Source organism: Hibiscus syriacus, unplaced genomic scaffold, assembly GCF_006381635.1.
Source record: "Hibiscus syriacus cultivar Baekdansim isolate YM2019G1 unplaced genomic scaffold, ASM638163v2 tig00110020_pilon, whole genome shotgun sequence".
In the NCBI taxonomy this organism is placed as follows: Eukaryota; Viridiplantae; Streptophyta; class Magnoliopsida; order Malvales; family Malvaceae; genus Hibiscus; species Hibiscus syriacus.
In genome coordinates this window covers 940710-958149 of record NW_024062568.1, presented here as the reverse complement: position 1 = coordinate 958149, position 17440 = coordinate 940710, and the positions used below count along the sequence as shown (strand labels likewise).

The following is a 17440-nucleotide window of genomic DNA, read 5'->3' as shown; positions in this document are numbered from 1 at the left end:
TATTATGCAGAATGCACTTGATTTAAGTTTAGTTTCTACTGGATTCTTATGGTCAAATAATTCAAGTTGTCAAATTTGGAGAAGTTAAAAGAAGGGATTGAAAGCATTCCGAGAATTGAAATTAGGATAGGACCTGTTTAATCATCCGAGTATGTCAAAGTTCCCATTTTTTATGTTTAATATAGTTAGTAGATCTTTTATTCAAGGTCTTTATAAACTTAGATGACTATATGCTTATTGTTTAGCAAGTTGTTGGAGTGCTGCCTGACAACTGAAACAGTTGGTTTAAATATCATATTGTCCCCCGATCATTAAACGTTTTCTCATAATAAACTCTTGTGTGCAGGACTCTGCGAAGGGTATGCCAAAGTATTTTTCTGATGGAATAGGCGTAAGTGCTATCTACTTTGGCTACTATAGACATTTGGTAACTCTACTAAGGATCCTGTATGATCCCAACTTTGACTTGGTGTTGTTTTCCCTTTGCAAGGGCCTGACCACACTGTTTGGTGCAGCCATTTCTTTTATATGAAGACTAGATTCCTCTTGGTTAGTGTTTAAAATGGTAAGTCATGATTAGGGATGGTAACTCAACCCGAATCCGACGGGTTCCGACCCGACCCGATCCGATCGGGTCGAATTTTTTTTAAAAAAAATTCGGGTTCGGGTCGGGTCGGGTTTTTTTAAAATGTATTGTTCAGGTCGGGTCGGGTCGGGTTTAGGGTGAAAAAAATCCGACCCGACCCGACCCAAAAATATATATAATTTTATCCTATATATTTAGGGATAATTACAATAATGTCCCTCCATATATAATTTTTTTCAATTAAGTCACTGTTTTCATTGAATAAATTTTTTTTATTATTATTTCGGGTCGGGTCGGGTCGGGTTTCTAAGTCATATATTCGGGTCGGGTCGGGTCGGGTGAAACCTTAATTTCGTCGGGTCGGGTCGGGTCACGGGTGAAAAACCCTTTCTTCTCGGGTCGGGTCGGGTGGCCCAAAAACCCGACCCGACCCATTGCCATCCCTAGTCATGATATTAATAAAAATGAATGGGGCATTCCGAGAATCAAACTCGAGACGTCTCGCATCTAAAACGAGAATCATACCACTAGACCAAATGCTCATCTTTGGTGTTTAACACATCACTTATTAGTGTTGGGAAATAAACCGAGTACAAGTAATTTCCCTATAACCAGATTAGTAAGAATACGAAATAAAAGCGGAAAAATAATACCCGAAAATTGAGAACGGAGTTCAGCCAATTGTGCTTACGTCTCCGGATTGCTGCAGATCTTTTACTAAGAGAGAAAATTTACATGTGTTTACAAAACACTCACTACTCACAAGAAACTCTTTAGTATTGGGAGAAAGAAATGATTTGGGATTTTATATTTGAAGCTAAATGAGCTAGGGTATTTATAATTGAAACTTAAGAACTTAATCTTGTAAATACCCTAAAGCCTAGGGATTAATTGTGATTATCCTATTATCATTTTTCAACAAACATCTACCAAACTTTGAAAAACTATTTTTCAAAGAAACATTTACCAAACTTTGAAAACCAATTTTTCAAAGTTGGTTGCCAAACTTGAAAACCATTTTTAACAATACTTTCAACAATCTCCCACTTGAAGACTGATTTTAATCTGTCTTCACACCTCGATCAATGCAGCAGCATTTCTGGTCTTGTTAGTCTAGCGTGACAACTGAAGCTGAACACAACTTCAGTTTGTCTGTGGTTACCGTCTTTGTCAACATGTCTGCCGGATTTTGAGCTCCACTAATCTTTTCAAGTTTCAAAATCTCATCTTCCAGAAGAGACCGGATAAAATGATATCGCAATTGTATGTGCTTCGTTCTGGAATGAAAAGACGAATTCTTTGCTAGATGGATAGCACTTTGACTGTCACAATACAAGACATTGTTTTCTTGTTTCTTGTCTAACTCTTCTAAGAAACTTTGGAGCCAAACCATCTCCTTGCTGGCTTCCGTAACAGCGACATATTTTGTTTCAGTTGTGGAGAGAGAAACTATCTTATGTAGTTGAGAAACCCAACTCACTGCAGTACCTCCTAGAGTATAGACATACCTTGTAGTGCTCATTCTGATGTCAACATTTCTAGCTAAGTCAGCATCTACATAGCCTGTTAGTATCGTATCTCCACCTTTGAAACAAAGTGTTTTGTTTGTAGTACCGCGCAGATATCTGAGGATCCATTTGACTACTTCCCAGTGTACCTTGCCTGGATTATTCATGTACATGCTAACATCTCCCACTGCATGAGCAATATCTGGTCTGGTACAAACCATGACATACATTAGACTTCCAATTGCTGAGGCATACGGCACCTTCACCATGTGTGCACGTTCTTCCTCTGTCTTTGGTGATTGTTCTTTGGAGAGTCTAAAATGAACACCTAAAGGTGTACTTACTGGTTTAGCATCTTGCATGTTGAACCTGAAGAGTACTTTGTTGATGTACTCAGCCTGTGATAACATCAAAGTCCCCGACTTTGTGTCTCTCTTAATCCTCATCCCAAGAATCTGCTTTGCAGCGCCCAGATCCTTCATAGCAAACTGCTTCGACAATTTTTGCTTCAAGTTTATAATCTCTTGCATGTCTGAGCCTGCAACGAGCATGTCATCAACGTACAACAATAAAATAATGAAGCTATTGTCGAACCTCTTGATGTAGCAACAATGATCTGCTTGGCATCTGGTAAAACCACTACTACTCATGAAGCTATCGAACTTGTTGTACCATTGTCTAGGAGCTTGTTTTAAACCATACAAGCTCTTCTTCAACCTGCATACCAGGTTTTTCTTGCCTGCCTCTATAAAGCCTTCTTGCTGCCTCATATAGATTTCTTCCTCCAAATCACCATGAAGGAAAACTATCTTTACATTTAACTGCTTAAGATGTAAATTCTCTGCAGCTACAATTTTCAACACCAGTCTGATTGTGGACAGTTTTACGAATGGAGAGAAAATTTCATTGTAGTCAATACCTTCTTTTTGCTAAAAATCTTTGACAACCAATCTTGCTTTGTAGCGTTTGCTCCCATCATGCTCTTCTTTGATCCTGTAAATCCACTTGTTGTGGAGTGCTTTCTTGCCTAGTGGTAATTCAACTAATTCCCACGTCTGATTTAATATAAGAGAGTCCATCTCATCTTTCATGGAAGACTCCCACTTGATTGAATCCTCCACTTGCATTGCTTCATCATAACACTCTGGTTCACCATTGTCAGTCAGCAACAAGTAGTACAAAGAAGGAGAATACCGTTGGGTTGGTTTAGGAATTCTGGAGGAGCGTCTTAGTTCCGGTGTGCCTGGTTCTTCTTGAACTGCTTCAGGACTGATCTGAACATCATTTCCAGAAATCTCCTCGAACTCAGCAAATTCCTTTGTTTCAGCTTCGATGTTTGAGCTACTTGATTCTATGGTTGATTTGTCTTTGTACATCATATTCTCATTGAAAATGACATATCTACTTCTAATAATCTTCCGATTTTCGTAGTCTCAAAACCGGTAACCGAACTCATCACCACCATAACCAACAAAGACACATTTGTTGGACTTGACATCAAGTTTACTTCTTTCAGCAGAGTTTATGTGTACATAAAAATACAACCAAACACTCTTAAGTGTGAAAGGTTTATTTCTTTCTCGCTCCAAACTTCCTCTGGTATTCTGCCATCCAAAGGAACCGAGGGCCCACGGTTGATCAAGTAAGCTGCAGTGTTGATAGCTTCAGCCCATAGAAATTTGGGCAATCCGGCATGTATCCTCATGCTTCTGGCACGTTCATTCAGAGTTCTGTTCATGCGCTCTGCTACGCCATTCTGCTGCGATGTCATGGGAACTATTGTCTCCATCTTGATCCCATTGTTTGCGCAAAAATCTCTGAATCTATGATTTTTGTACTCTCCTCCATTGTCAGACCTCAACCGCTTGACTTTCAGACCAGTCTCATTTTCCACCATGGCCTTCCATTTTCTGAAGGTATTAAAGACTTCTTATTTCTTCTTCAGAAAATAAACCCACACCTTCCTTGTAGAATCATCGATGAAGGTGACATAATATAATGAGCCTGCAAGAGATGGAATTAGAGATGGTCCCCATACATCAGTATGAACCAACTCTAACTTTTCAGCCTTGAGTGTCTTACCAATCTTTGCAAAGCTGACTTTCTTTTGTTTGCCAAAGATGCAATCCTCATATAGTCTGACATCTACATTCTTTAGATCCGACAATTTTCCCTTTGACAAAAGTGTATTCATCCCTTTCTCGCTCATATGGCCAAGCCTTTGGTGCCATAGGTTTGATTTTCCATCAGCATATGCTACTGCAATGATATTCTCTAAATTTGAGGTTATATAGAGAGTACCAGTTTTCTTACCACGAGCAATGACGAGTGCTCCTTTAGTAATCTTCCATTCACAGCCTGAAAAGGTTGTGCTAAATCCTTTACCATCAAGTTGTCCTACAAAAATAAAATTTCTTTTGAGGCCAGGAATATGTCTCACTCCTTTCAGCGTCCAGGTGGTCTGGTTTGACAACTTTAATCGGATGTCTCCTTTTTCGACGATCTTCAAGGTTTCATCATCGGCTAGATGAACCTTCCCAAAATCACCACTGACATAGTTCTCTATGATTTCTCGGCATGGGGTGGAGTGAAAAGATGCCCCTGAATCCAAGATCCATGATTCAATTGGACTGTTGACGCTTAGAATCATGGCATCACCTGTCTCCTCTATCACGTTGGCAGAATCCTGTGTGCCGATATTTTTCTTCGGTGCTCGACAATCTCTTTTAAAATGACCCTTCTTGTCGCAGTTATAACAGGTAAAATCTTTCTTTCCCGTTCTTGATTTTCCCATTCTGGATTTCGATCTGCCTCGGTTTGAATTTCTTTCTGAAGTTCTCCCTTTAGACTCCGTGTGCAAGGTTGAGGAGGTTGATGCTTCACCCGATTCTCTTCGTCGAATTTCTTCACTCAATACCAGATCCCGAACATCGTCGAATTTTAATTTACTATTTCTCGACGAGCTGGTGACTGTTGTAACAGTAGCATTCCAACTGTCTGGTAGAGATGATAAGAGAATTAAAGCTCGAACTTCATCATCAAATTCAATTTCCACGGAACTCAGCTGGGTTGTGATTGTGTTGAGCTCATTTAGGTGTTGAGCCACTGATGCCCCTTATGCCATCCGCAAATTGAATAATCGCCTCATCAAATGAACTTTTTTTAGGCCGATGGATTCTCATACATACTGGAGAGAGCCGCCATAAGACCCACCGTGGTCTTTTCCTTTGCTATGTTGAAAGCAACATTGCGGGACAACGTCAGTCGGATAACTCCGAGGGCTTGTCTGTCGAGAAGAGCCCAATCTTCATTCTTCATGCCCTCTGGTTGCTTTCCTGAGAGAGGTTGATATAGATTTTTCTGGTACAGAAAATCTTCAATCTGCATCTTCCAAAAGCCAAAGTCCGCACCATCGAACTTTTCAATTTTCACCATCCCTTCGTCTGCAGCCATCGCTCCCACTCGAATCTGGCTTCGTTTGGATCGTTTCTGACAATTCTTGCAAACCACCGTGTATTAGAACACCTCCGTCGACAAATTCGTATCGCCGACAAAATTTTACTATTCACGAAATTCACTATTCATATGAATAGTAACCTCACAAAAAATTGACAAAATTCACAACCAAAAGCTTTGATACCAGTTGTTGGGAAATAAACCGAGTACAAGTAATTTCCCTATAACCAGATTAGTAAGAATGCGAAATAAAAGCGGAAAAATAATACCCGAAAATTGATAATGGAGTTCAGCCAATTGTGCTTACGTCTCCGGACTGCTGCAGATCTTTTACTAAGAGAGAAAATTTACAGGTGTTTACAAAACACTCACTACTCACAATAAACTCTCTAGTATTGGGAAAAAGAAATGATTTGGGATTTTAGATTTGAAGTTAAATGAGCTAGGGTATTTATAGTTGAAACTTAAGAACTTAATCTTGTAAATACCCTAAAGCCTAGGGATTAATTGTGATTATCCCATTATCATTTTTCAACAAACATCTACCAAACTTTGAAAACTATTTTTCAAAGAAACATTTACCAAACTTTGAAAACCATTTTCAAAGAAACATTTACCAAACTTTGAAAACCAATTTTTCAAAGTTGGTTGCCAAACTTGAAAACCATTTTTAACAATACTTTCAACAATTAGCTCTTTGTTTTAAGTTTCTGCTAAACATTAATGTCTAGCTTCTAACTTGTAAGTTATTCTTCTGCTAGAATACTAGCTGAGTTCTATAACTAATGGTTTTTAATATGTTCTTATTGGATATATAGACAGTTAATGACTTATCAGTAAACTGAGTTCTGAAGTCTATTATGACGCGATATGTAGATGTGCTTAATCCATTTTGTAATTCTAGTTATGATCCTGAAATGAATCCTGCCTTGACAAAGTTATGTGCCTTTGTAGTGCTTTGCCTCTCTGTTTAATATAGTCATTGCACAAAAGACATTTGAATGAGGGTTTATGTTGGAAAAAAGATAGAGCATATAGACTTTTCTTTCACTTGTTTTTCTTGCGATAAACGTTTTATTTATCAAAGTATTTTAAATCTGCCCCTCAAATGTCAGTTAACTACATGCTTATGTATGTGATTCCCTGCTTTGGCAGAGTTAAGGAAAGTCTTTTATATCTAAAGACTTTTAGATCAAAGGTAAGAAGAATTGGTTGGCCTTTGTCGGGCAAGTTTACGTCCGAATGCAGGTACTTTGAAGTTTGAAGAGAACAAAGAGTAAGATTTCTAGACATGCTCAAATGCACATTTTTTTCTGTTTATTGGGTGCCCTTTGTTGAACAGGTTTAAGTCAGATTTGCATTTTTTGATGGCAACAAGATTGCAGTTACAAGAAAGGAACTGTTGATAAATGGATCTGAAGGTACTAGGCCTCTATATTATTTTACTTGTAAAGTTGACTTAGCATCAGATTCTCTGATCATACACTCGAGTGTAAGGGCCAAGGGAAAAACTAAAAAGAAAAAAGAATGGGGCATTCCGAGAATTGAACTCGGGACCTCTCGCACCCTAAGCGAGAATCATACCACTAGACCAAATGCCCACTTTTGAATACGGGATCTCTCTCATCCTTAGTCACAATTATACCACTATACAAAATGCTAAATACCATGTTTAGTGATTAAACCAGTTTGTACTTTATTTTATATTTAGGTATGCAAATTATATGGAAAGCTTAGAATGTATAGCATAGTACGCCATAACGTGGCATAAAGATAAGTTAACAGGAAAATTACGCAGTTATACTTCTAAATTTAAGGAAACTAAAAAGAAACAAGAAGTGAGGCATTCCCAGAATTAGCTCAGAAGCTCTAGCGTCTTTAGCGAGAATCATACCACTTGACCAAATGCCCTATTTTGATATTTACAGTGTCTAGTAATGAAGCTAGTTTATACAGTTTTAGATTTAGATATGCAGGTTCTACAGCAAACTTCTAATACATAGCAATAGAATAGTACCATCAAGTAGCATAAAGATAAGCTTATTGGACAATTAGGCAACTATGTAGAAATTTATTGCAATATAACGTTTTTGTATGCCCTGCACACCAAATATTGACTGGTTATGGCAGGTCTAATGTCTAATGTATGGGATTCCCTCCTTTGGTGGGGTTAAGGCAGGTCTTTGATATGGATGCCAACGCTCATAATAGTCTTTTATATCTGAAGACTTTTAGATCAAACTTAAGAAGAATTGGTTGCCCTCTGTTGGACAAGATTAAGCCTGAAAACAAGTACTTTGAAATTCGAAGAAAATGAAGACAGATTTTTAGACATGCTCTTCAAATGCATATTCGTCTGTTTATTGGGTGCCCTTTGTTGAACAGGTTTGAGTCAGATTTTCATTTTCGGATGACAATAAGATTAAAGGTAAAAGAAGGAAACTCTTGAGATTCTCTGATCATGCACTTTGAGTGTAAGGAATAAGGAGTAAAACTAAAAAGAAAAAAAATTGGAACAATCTGAGAATTGCACTTAGGACCTCTTGCGCCTTAAGCAAGAATCATACCACTAGACCAAATGCCCAATTTTGTATATTATCATGTTTAGTAGTTAAGCAAGTTTGTACTTTATTTTAGATTTAGGTATGCAAATTAGATGAACAAACTTAGAATGCATAGCATAGTACCATAAAGTGGCATAAAGCTAAGCTAACAGGACACTTAGGCAGTTATACATTTGAATTTGAGGAAACTAGAAAGAAACAAGAAGCAAGGCATTACATGAATTTGCTCAGACACCTCTAGCATTTTTAGCGGGAGTCATACCACTGGACAAAATGCGCAATCTTGATACTTGAGTGTCAAGTAATGAAGCTAGTTTATACAATTTTAGATTTAGATATGCAAGTTCTACCGAGAAAAACTTCTAAAACCTAGCAATAGAATAGTACCATAAAGATAAGCTTATAGGACAATTAGGCAGCTATGTAGAAATTTATTGGAAAAATACTGTTTTTGTATGCCCTGCAGACAAAATATAAACTGCAGGTCTAATGTCTAATGCTTCCCGGTGATACAATATTACAGGTCGGGCAATAGCTTGCCCAGTTTGGAAATTAACATTTTTTATGTACATTATTTAGAACCAATTGAGATGAAGTCTATTTTTAATTTATTTATGATTATATTCTTTTGAATGGTTTCTGCTTCAAAACAAGATTTACTAAGTTTTTTTTTTTTTTGTAGACATCAATCATATAATTTGCTTTGACAACTAGAATTAGCTTGTCAGTAGCACTTAGCAAACCAAGGAAAGAATAACATATATACATCTATTGATTAGGAAGAACAAAATATGAATTGTTAGGTTCACATACGGGAAAGAAATAAAGGGGAGTTAGAAACAAAAAAAATCAAATCAAAGGACTCTTTGAAACGGTGACCTCATGATCTTTAGTCAGAAGCTCTACCACTGAGCTATGGACCCATTTAACCTGAGTGTACCAAAAAGCCATTATTAAAACCTGAGAGAATAGGAGGAGTTAAAAAAAAAAAAGTATAGGCCCCAACCAGGTTCAAACTGGTGACCTTTTAATGAGTTAAGGGCAATCCGAGAATTGAAGTCGGGATGTCATGTCTCACACCCATACCACTAGACCAAATGCCCACCACCATGAGTGATTAAAACAACCTTTCTCTAACCCATTTTGTAATTCTAGTTAGAATCCCGAAACGAACCCGAGCCTTGACAAGGTTTTGCACCTCTGTTTTGTTCAACAAAAAGAATAAAATGGGGTTTTATGTTGATAGAAAAAACACTATAGAATGTAGGGACTTGTCTTTAGCTAGTTTTTTTTTTTCATAAACTTTTTATTCGTCAAGTATTTTAAATATGCTCCTCAAATTTGTTTTCTCATTGTTAACAGATTCAGAGTCTATGGTGATTACATGATAATATCTGGTCATGATCTTTTTTAACCAATGATAACACACACCCTGTAAATGCAATTGTTAAAACTCAAGTTCTCAAAGAAGAATAACACTTCTTTTAATCACTGAAGTCACCCAATAACATCTTGTCATAAAACCGATTTTGAAGGATCTAAATCTCTTATTATTTTATTTGTAAAGTTGACTTAGTAGCTATTTATGATTGTACTTCTGAACATTCGAATTCTCTTCTACCTTGAAGAGAAACCCTTTTTCATTGCGAAAACATTTTATTTCTAAGATCTATAAGTCAACACCTAAAAAATATGGTTATATTATCTCATTTTAAAAATACAGCAAAGAGAAGGTTAGTTATAATTTCAATAATAAATGTATCAAAAGATAAATAATAGACAAAAATAAATAATTAAAACATGCTCCACGGACTGAAATGTAAATAATCAATAATCGATGGTTAAAAAATTATTATTAGAACCAAATTGGGATCTAATCGAAATTAATCACAAATTCTTAGGCCATAAATTTTATGAAACATCGTGAATTAAGGACCAAAATGAAGTTAACAGAAGAATTAATGCCAAAATTTAGTAATCACTTTTAAATTATGACCAATTCGATTGATTTAAAAATATGAAGGCCAATATTTATTAAGCCACCAAGGTTAGGATTAGACTGAGAGAAAGTAAATCTAAAAGGTTACAGTTTTCTTCAGACCAATAGATTAGGATTATATTAAAAGAAAATAAATTATCGAGTTTAGTCATAAATCAATTTGATCAATTAAAGACCTAATTGATAAATCTAAAAAGGTGGTGACAGGGCTAAGGAATCATTTTACCCCAAAGCTTCATAAAGAGTAGAACTTAGGCGAGTATAGGGCTAAGGAAAAATTGCCAGTATAGGTAGATCGAGTTGGATTCGACTTGAGTAAGGTCTGTGACCTAACCCACGGGCCGATGCGATGTGTATAGAGCCGGCTAATAGGGTGAGACTCTGAGCCATTGTTTAGGATCTCATTTTTTACGAGGTCTCTAATTCTTATAATCTTATTATTTACCTTTATAATTTATGTACTTAATTTTTTAATAATATTTTATATTTTATAATTGAGGTTTTTTTTATTTTTTTAAATATCATTTTTATCTTTATAATTGAGACCTTTAATTTTTTTAATCTCATTTTTTACCCTTATAATTGAGTACCTAATTTTTTCAATTCTATAAAATTCTTAATCTCCCATCCTTTTATCAGTCTCTCTCATTAATTCATTTAATTAAAAATTAAATTTAGTTATATATTCCTTTTTTTAAATCACATGCTTAAGTTTATTAATATTCTTTAACTCGTATAGTTTTCTCCAATCTCAATCTAATGGTAAAATAATACACCATTCTTTATATATTGTTCAAAATGAAGATCCATATTATACCCATATTCAATTTTTTTTATTCTCTTGTATTTAAGGTGTTTTCTTAACAAAACAATGAAAATAATGTTTGACAAAATTTAATCATTTTTCATTAATTTATTAATACAATATTAAATTAATTGTTTAAAATAAAAGAATATACTTTCATTGCATAAAGATTTATTTTCAAATTTTCGCTCAGGCCCAAAAAATATTCGAAATGACTCTGGATATGTGCCATTTTTCCCATTCTATTTACTTTTAGCATTTGTGGTATATTTCATATGCATTTCCCTATTTTGGCAAAGAAAAATTCTACAATGTTCGTCGAGCGTGGATGAGCGTCGTTAACGACAAGCACCATTAAATTAATTTATAAAATGTGAAATTATAAAGTACTAAATGTATAATTATAAATTAGTTAAAAATCTAAATATAATTTAATTAAAGTGCAATATTAATAAAACATTAGTTTTTAGGGTAAACTATAAACAATGACCACCTAACTATTTACCCCATTTACTTTAACCACCAACTTTTCAATTTTGTCAATCGGGTCACCTAACTATTTAAATATTGTCAATCAAGCCACATGTTGTTAATTATTAACGGAAGAGATGATGTGACAATTAATAAAATTTGTATAATTATACATTTAGTCCTCATTACTTACACATTCTATTAATTTGGTCCTAGCTTTTAATTAATTCAATAAATTTAATCCTCAATCAGATGGTGACACGTGTCATTATATGGTTGGATATTTTTTCTTAATATTTTTATTTAATTTAATAAAATTTCCATCCAATCAAAAGGTGACACGTGCACCAATTGAATGGATAGAAAATAAATTGAATCAATAACCGTTGTTGTTGGGGTTTGAACCCAAGATGTGAGGAGTGGAAGCAAACACCTCAACCACTGGGTTGCACCATTCAAATGAAAAATTTATCACGACATAATATATATAATTAATGGCAATAAAGAAAGGAAAAAAGGACCTAATAAGAACTCCAACAAGGAATAATTGAATAATTGAATAATATGATATATATACAAAAATATTATAATTGATTAATATGTGAATGCATTTTATTTATATTTTCAATCATTTTAATGAAAAAATAAAAATAATTTTAATATATTATAATTGAAATATAACGAAAAGCTTCGTTTACTTAGAATTTTCCTGATAGTTGAGGGCTTATCGTAGTAAGCATTTTAACTTATGCATTGACTTGTTTAAATCCCTGTTAGAATAAGAATTTTATATTTTATTCATTATGTATTTGAAGAAAATTTTATGGGAAACTTGATCTTATTGAATTAGTCTATCTTAATATAGAGTTGTTAAATAAGATTAGAATATGATCGACGTTATAATATTTTAAAATATAAGATATGATACGTTTCAGTTCAATAAAATTAGAACAATAAAGATAATTTATTAATTTAAAATATGTAAAATGATACATTTCAATTATAACATATTAAATTTACTTTTATTTTAATTTTTACATTAAATGTGATTTAAAATATAATTAAATCATAATCATTTATCAATCAATTATAATATATATATATATATATATTTATATATTTATATTTTCATACCATTCAATTATTTAATGTTTGAGTCATTATAAGGTCATTTATTACCATTAACTATATTATAAATTATATAGATTATGTTCTGTATACTAAATAATTTTAGTGGTCCATCTTAGTGGTTAGGGCACTTAGTTTTCCGACTTGCGTCCTAGGTTCAAATTTATCAACAACGGTTATTAATTTAATTTATTTTCTATTCATTTAATGGGTGACATGTGACACCATTTGATTGGATGGAAAATTTATTAAATAAAAATATATTAAAAAGACATCCAATCACACAATGACATATGTCACAATCGGATTGAGGATTAAATTTATTGAATTAAATAAAAGTTAGGATCAAATTAATAGAATGTGTAAGTAATGAGGACTACATGTGTAATTATACAAATTTTATTGATTGCCACTACATCTCCTCCGTTAATATTTAACAACACGTGGTTTGATTGACAAAATTTAAATAGTTAGACGACCGGGTTGACAAAATTAAAAAATCGGTGATTAAAGTAAAAGGAGTAAATAATTAGGTGGTCAATAATATAGTTTACCTAAAAACTAATATTTTATAAATATTGTATTTTAATTAAATTTCATTTAAAATTTTAATTAATTTATAGTTATACGTTTTCTACTTTATAATTTATCGTTTTATAAATTAATTTAATGATGCTCATCATTAACATTGTTAATTATTGCTCGTCAAACGTGACACAACATACTTTATCATATTATTTAATTCAGTCGTTATATGCATGATTATGGCATTATTTATTTGTTATAAATATTTTCTATTTTCTTTTTGCAGTTTATTCAATAAAGACATACCTTCCATACATCATTTCTTTTTTCGAGATAACATATTTTCTAAAATATCAATTTTTGGTGAGGTGATCTAACATTCTTTATGTATAATCTTTTCTTGAACCTGATCATGATTTGTTGTTTATACAAATCGAATTTTAAAATTGTTCGATATTATTCCATTAAAAATAATCGATGACGACCCTAATTAAAAGTTGATTTCCCCCCCCCCCCCCAAATAATCGATGACGACACATTCAAACCAAGTTTTCACGCAATTAATTATTTTAAAATTTTGTATTTAAATATAAAAATATGAAAACGTTTTATTTTTTTAATAAAATAGTTAACATGGACAATTGTGCTTTTATCCCATAAATTACCGTTCTTCCGCTGTGGACTTCATTTTGACCCTACTCTAGTCTTCACTTTTCGCAAAACCCTTTCCTACATCGCCAGTCTTTCCCGCCGAAAAGCCATGGGAACTGACCTGTAATCGCCTATATATAAGTTGCTGGCTGCTATGGAGCTTGACGACTCATCTAGATACGATTCATTAGCTCATGCAGATTTTGGCTCCACGGTAAGTAAAAGTTTCTTGCTAGATGAGTTTTCAATTTCTACTTTTTTAGTGTATATTGAATGTTCTGCATCTACTCTAAATTATATATTGTGATAGAGAGAGAGAGAGAGTTTATTTTTTTTCCTGATTACTTGCATGAATTAGATTAACATATCCGCAACTAATAATATAGGAGAAGTAGGTGTACTGATTACTTTTTATATATTATTTATTTCTGGTGCTCATTTGTTAGGTATCTTGTCAGAATACAAATTAGTCTGAACTTGATTGAGTATTATAATATTATGCAGTATGCACTTAATTTAGGTTGAATTTTTACTGGATTCTTATGATCAATTGTTTCAAGTTGTAAAATTTGGGGAAGTTAAAAGAAGGGATTGAAGGCATTCCGAGAATTGAAATTAGTGCCTTCACTGTGAGCTATCATCATCCGAGTTTTGTCAACAAAAAAAATATCATCATCCGAGTATGTCCAAGTTCCCATTTTTTATGTTTAATATAGTTAGTAGATCTTTTATTCAAGGTCTTTATGAACTTTGATGCCTATATTTTTAGTGTTTAGCAAATTGTTAGAGTGCTGCCTGACAACTTAAATAGCTAGTTTAAATATCATATTGGATAATTAGTTCCATTGCCCCTGATCATTAAACGTTGTCTCCTAATAAAATTTTTTGTGCAGGACTCTGAATGCCAAAGCATTTTGTTGATGGAATAGGTATAACTTTGGCTACTAAAGACATTTGGTAATTCTAACAAGGATCCTGAATGATCCATCTTTGACCAGGTGGTGTTTGCACCTTTGCAAGAGCCTGGCCACCACACTGTTTAGTGCAGCCATTTCTTTTATATGAAGACTTTGGGATTACAAGTTTGGAATAACTATAACCCTTATTTAAAAATATTACATGCAGATTAATTGCTTGTTTGATTTGTTTCAACTACTCATTATTTTATTCTTGTCTTAAAAACAATTAATTCTTTGAAAGTTGACTACTTGACTTTAGGCTGGATTCCTCTTTGCTAATGATTCAAAATGGTAAGTCAGGTCATTGAAAATAAAGAAAATGGAGCATTCCAAAAATCGAACTTAGGACCTCTTGCACCCGAAGGGAGAATCGTACCACTAGATCAAATGCCCATCTTTGATGTTAAACACAATCTTTCTTCAATTACTAGCTGTTTGTTTCAAGATTCTCTTCTAACTTGTTATCAAGTTATTCTGCTGTTAAAATACTAGCTGAGTTCTTAAACTGGTGGTTTTAAACATGTTCGTATTGGATACATAGGCAGTTATTGACTGATCAGTGAACTGAATCCTGAAGTCTATTATGTTGCATCTACTATAGCTGCTTAATCCATTTTGTAATTCTAGTTAGGACCCTGAAATGAGTCCCGTCTTGTTGAGGTTCTGCCTTTGTAGTGCTTTGCTGCTCTGTTTAATATACTCATTGGACAAGAAACATTTGAATGAGGTTTTATGTTGGTAAAATGATTAAGCATAGAGACTTCCCTTTCACTTGTTTTTCTTGTTATCAAAGTATAAATCTGCTGCTCCTCAAATGTGATTCCCTCATTTGGCAGGGGTTAAGGCAGGCCTTTTATACCTACCTGAAGGCTTTTATAGATCAAACGCAAGAAGAATAGGTTGCCCTTTGTTTAATTGGTGTCCATTGTATGGCAAACACTAAAATAGTGAGGTTTGAGGTTGAGGCATTCCGAGAATTGAACTCAGGACCTCTCACACCCTAAGCAAGAATCATACAACTAGACCAAACGCTCAGTTTTGATATTATCCATGTTTTGTAATTAAACTAGTTTGTACTTTATTCTAGATTTAGGTATGCAAATTATATGACAAACTTAGAATGCATAGCATAGTACTATAAAGTGGCATAGAGATAAGCTAACAGGACAATTAGGCAATTATACATATGAATTTAAGGAAACTAAAAAGAAACAAGAAGTGAGTCATTCCAAGAATTAGCTCAGAATCTCTAGCATCTTTAGCGAGAATCATACCACTTGACCAAATGCCCAATTTGTATACTTACCGTGTCTAGTAATGAAGCTTGTTTTTATGATTTTAGATTTGGATATGCAAATTCTACAACAAACTTCTAATACATAGCAATAGAATAGTAGGCATAAAGATAAGCTTATAGGAAAATTATGCAGCTATGTATAAATATATTAGAAAATAACTCCCTAAACAAAATTATTAGGTTCACATATGTGAAAGAAATAAGGGGAATTAGAAACATAACATCAAAAAGGGAAGATTTGAATCAGTGACCTCTTGATCTGCAGTCAAATGCTCTACCAGTGAGGTATGGACACATTCAATTTTTGTGTACCGAAAAGTTCATGCAGAGTTTGGTTCCACAGTAAAAGTTTCTCATGCAGATTTTGGCTCCACAGTAAGTAAAAGTTTCTCGCCATATGAGTTTTCAATTTATACCTTTTTAGTGTATATTTAACGTTTTGCATTTACTCTGAATTATATATTTTGTGAGGGAGAGAGTTAATTCTTTTTCCTGATTATTTGCATGAATTAGGTTAACATATCGACAATTAATACAATAGTAGAAGTAGGTGTACAGATTACTTTTTATATAATTATTTATTTTTGGTACTCATTTGTTAGGTATCTTGTCAGAATACAAATTAATCTGAACGTCATTAGGTATTATAATATTATGCAGAATGCACTTAATTTAAGTTGAATTTCTACTGGATTCTTATGGTCAATTATTTCAAGTTGTCAAATTTGGAAAAGTTAAAAGAAGGGATTGAAGGCATTCCGAGAATTGTACTCTTTCACAGTGAGCTATAATCATCTAAGTATCTCAAAGTTCCCATTTTTTACGTTTACAATAGCTAGTTTTCATTTATCAGATCTTTTATTCAAGGTCTTTATAAACTTTCAGTTTGATGACTATATGCATAGTGTCAATCAAGTTGTTAGAATGCTGCATGACAACTTAAACAACTAGTTTAAATATCATATTGGATAATTAGTTCCATGGTCCCCTGATCATTAAACGTTGTCTCATAATAAACTTTTGTGTGCAGGACTCTTCGAACCGAATGCCAAAGTATTTTGTTGATGGGATAGGTATAAGTTCTATCTACTTTGCCTACTAAAGACATTTTGTAATTATACTAAGGATCCTCTATGATCCCATCTTTGACTAAGCGTTGTTTGTTCCTTTGCAAGGTCCTGGCCACTGTTTAGTGCAACCATTTCTTTTATATGAAGACTTCGGGATTACAAGTATGAAATAGCCAACCCTCAATTTAAAAAATTACATACAGGTTACTTGTTTCTTTGATTTGTGTCTGCAACTCGGCTAGATTCCTCTTGGCTAATGTTTCAAAATGGTAAGTCAGGATATATAAACAAAAAATTGAGAGGGGCATTTCGATAATCAAACTTGGCACCTCTCACACCCAAAGCAAGAATCATACCACTAGACCAAATGCCCATCTTTCGTGTTTTGCTCAACCTTTTTATACTTACTAGCTCTTTAATT

At 33.6% G+C, this 17440-nt stretch overlaps 1 non-coding gene across 1 annotated transcript; it reads right to left on the bottom strand.

Annotated features, from left to right (window-relative positions):
- Positions 1 to 7079: 7079 nt before the first annotated feature.
- TRNAP-AGG lies at positions 7080 to 7151 on the bottom strand. The gene has a single exon. It is a non-coding gene; the product is annotated as a tRNA-Pro (tRNA).
- Between the last annotated feature and the right edge of the window lie 10289 nt (positions 7152 to 17440).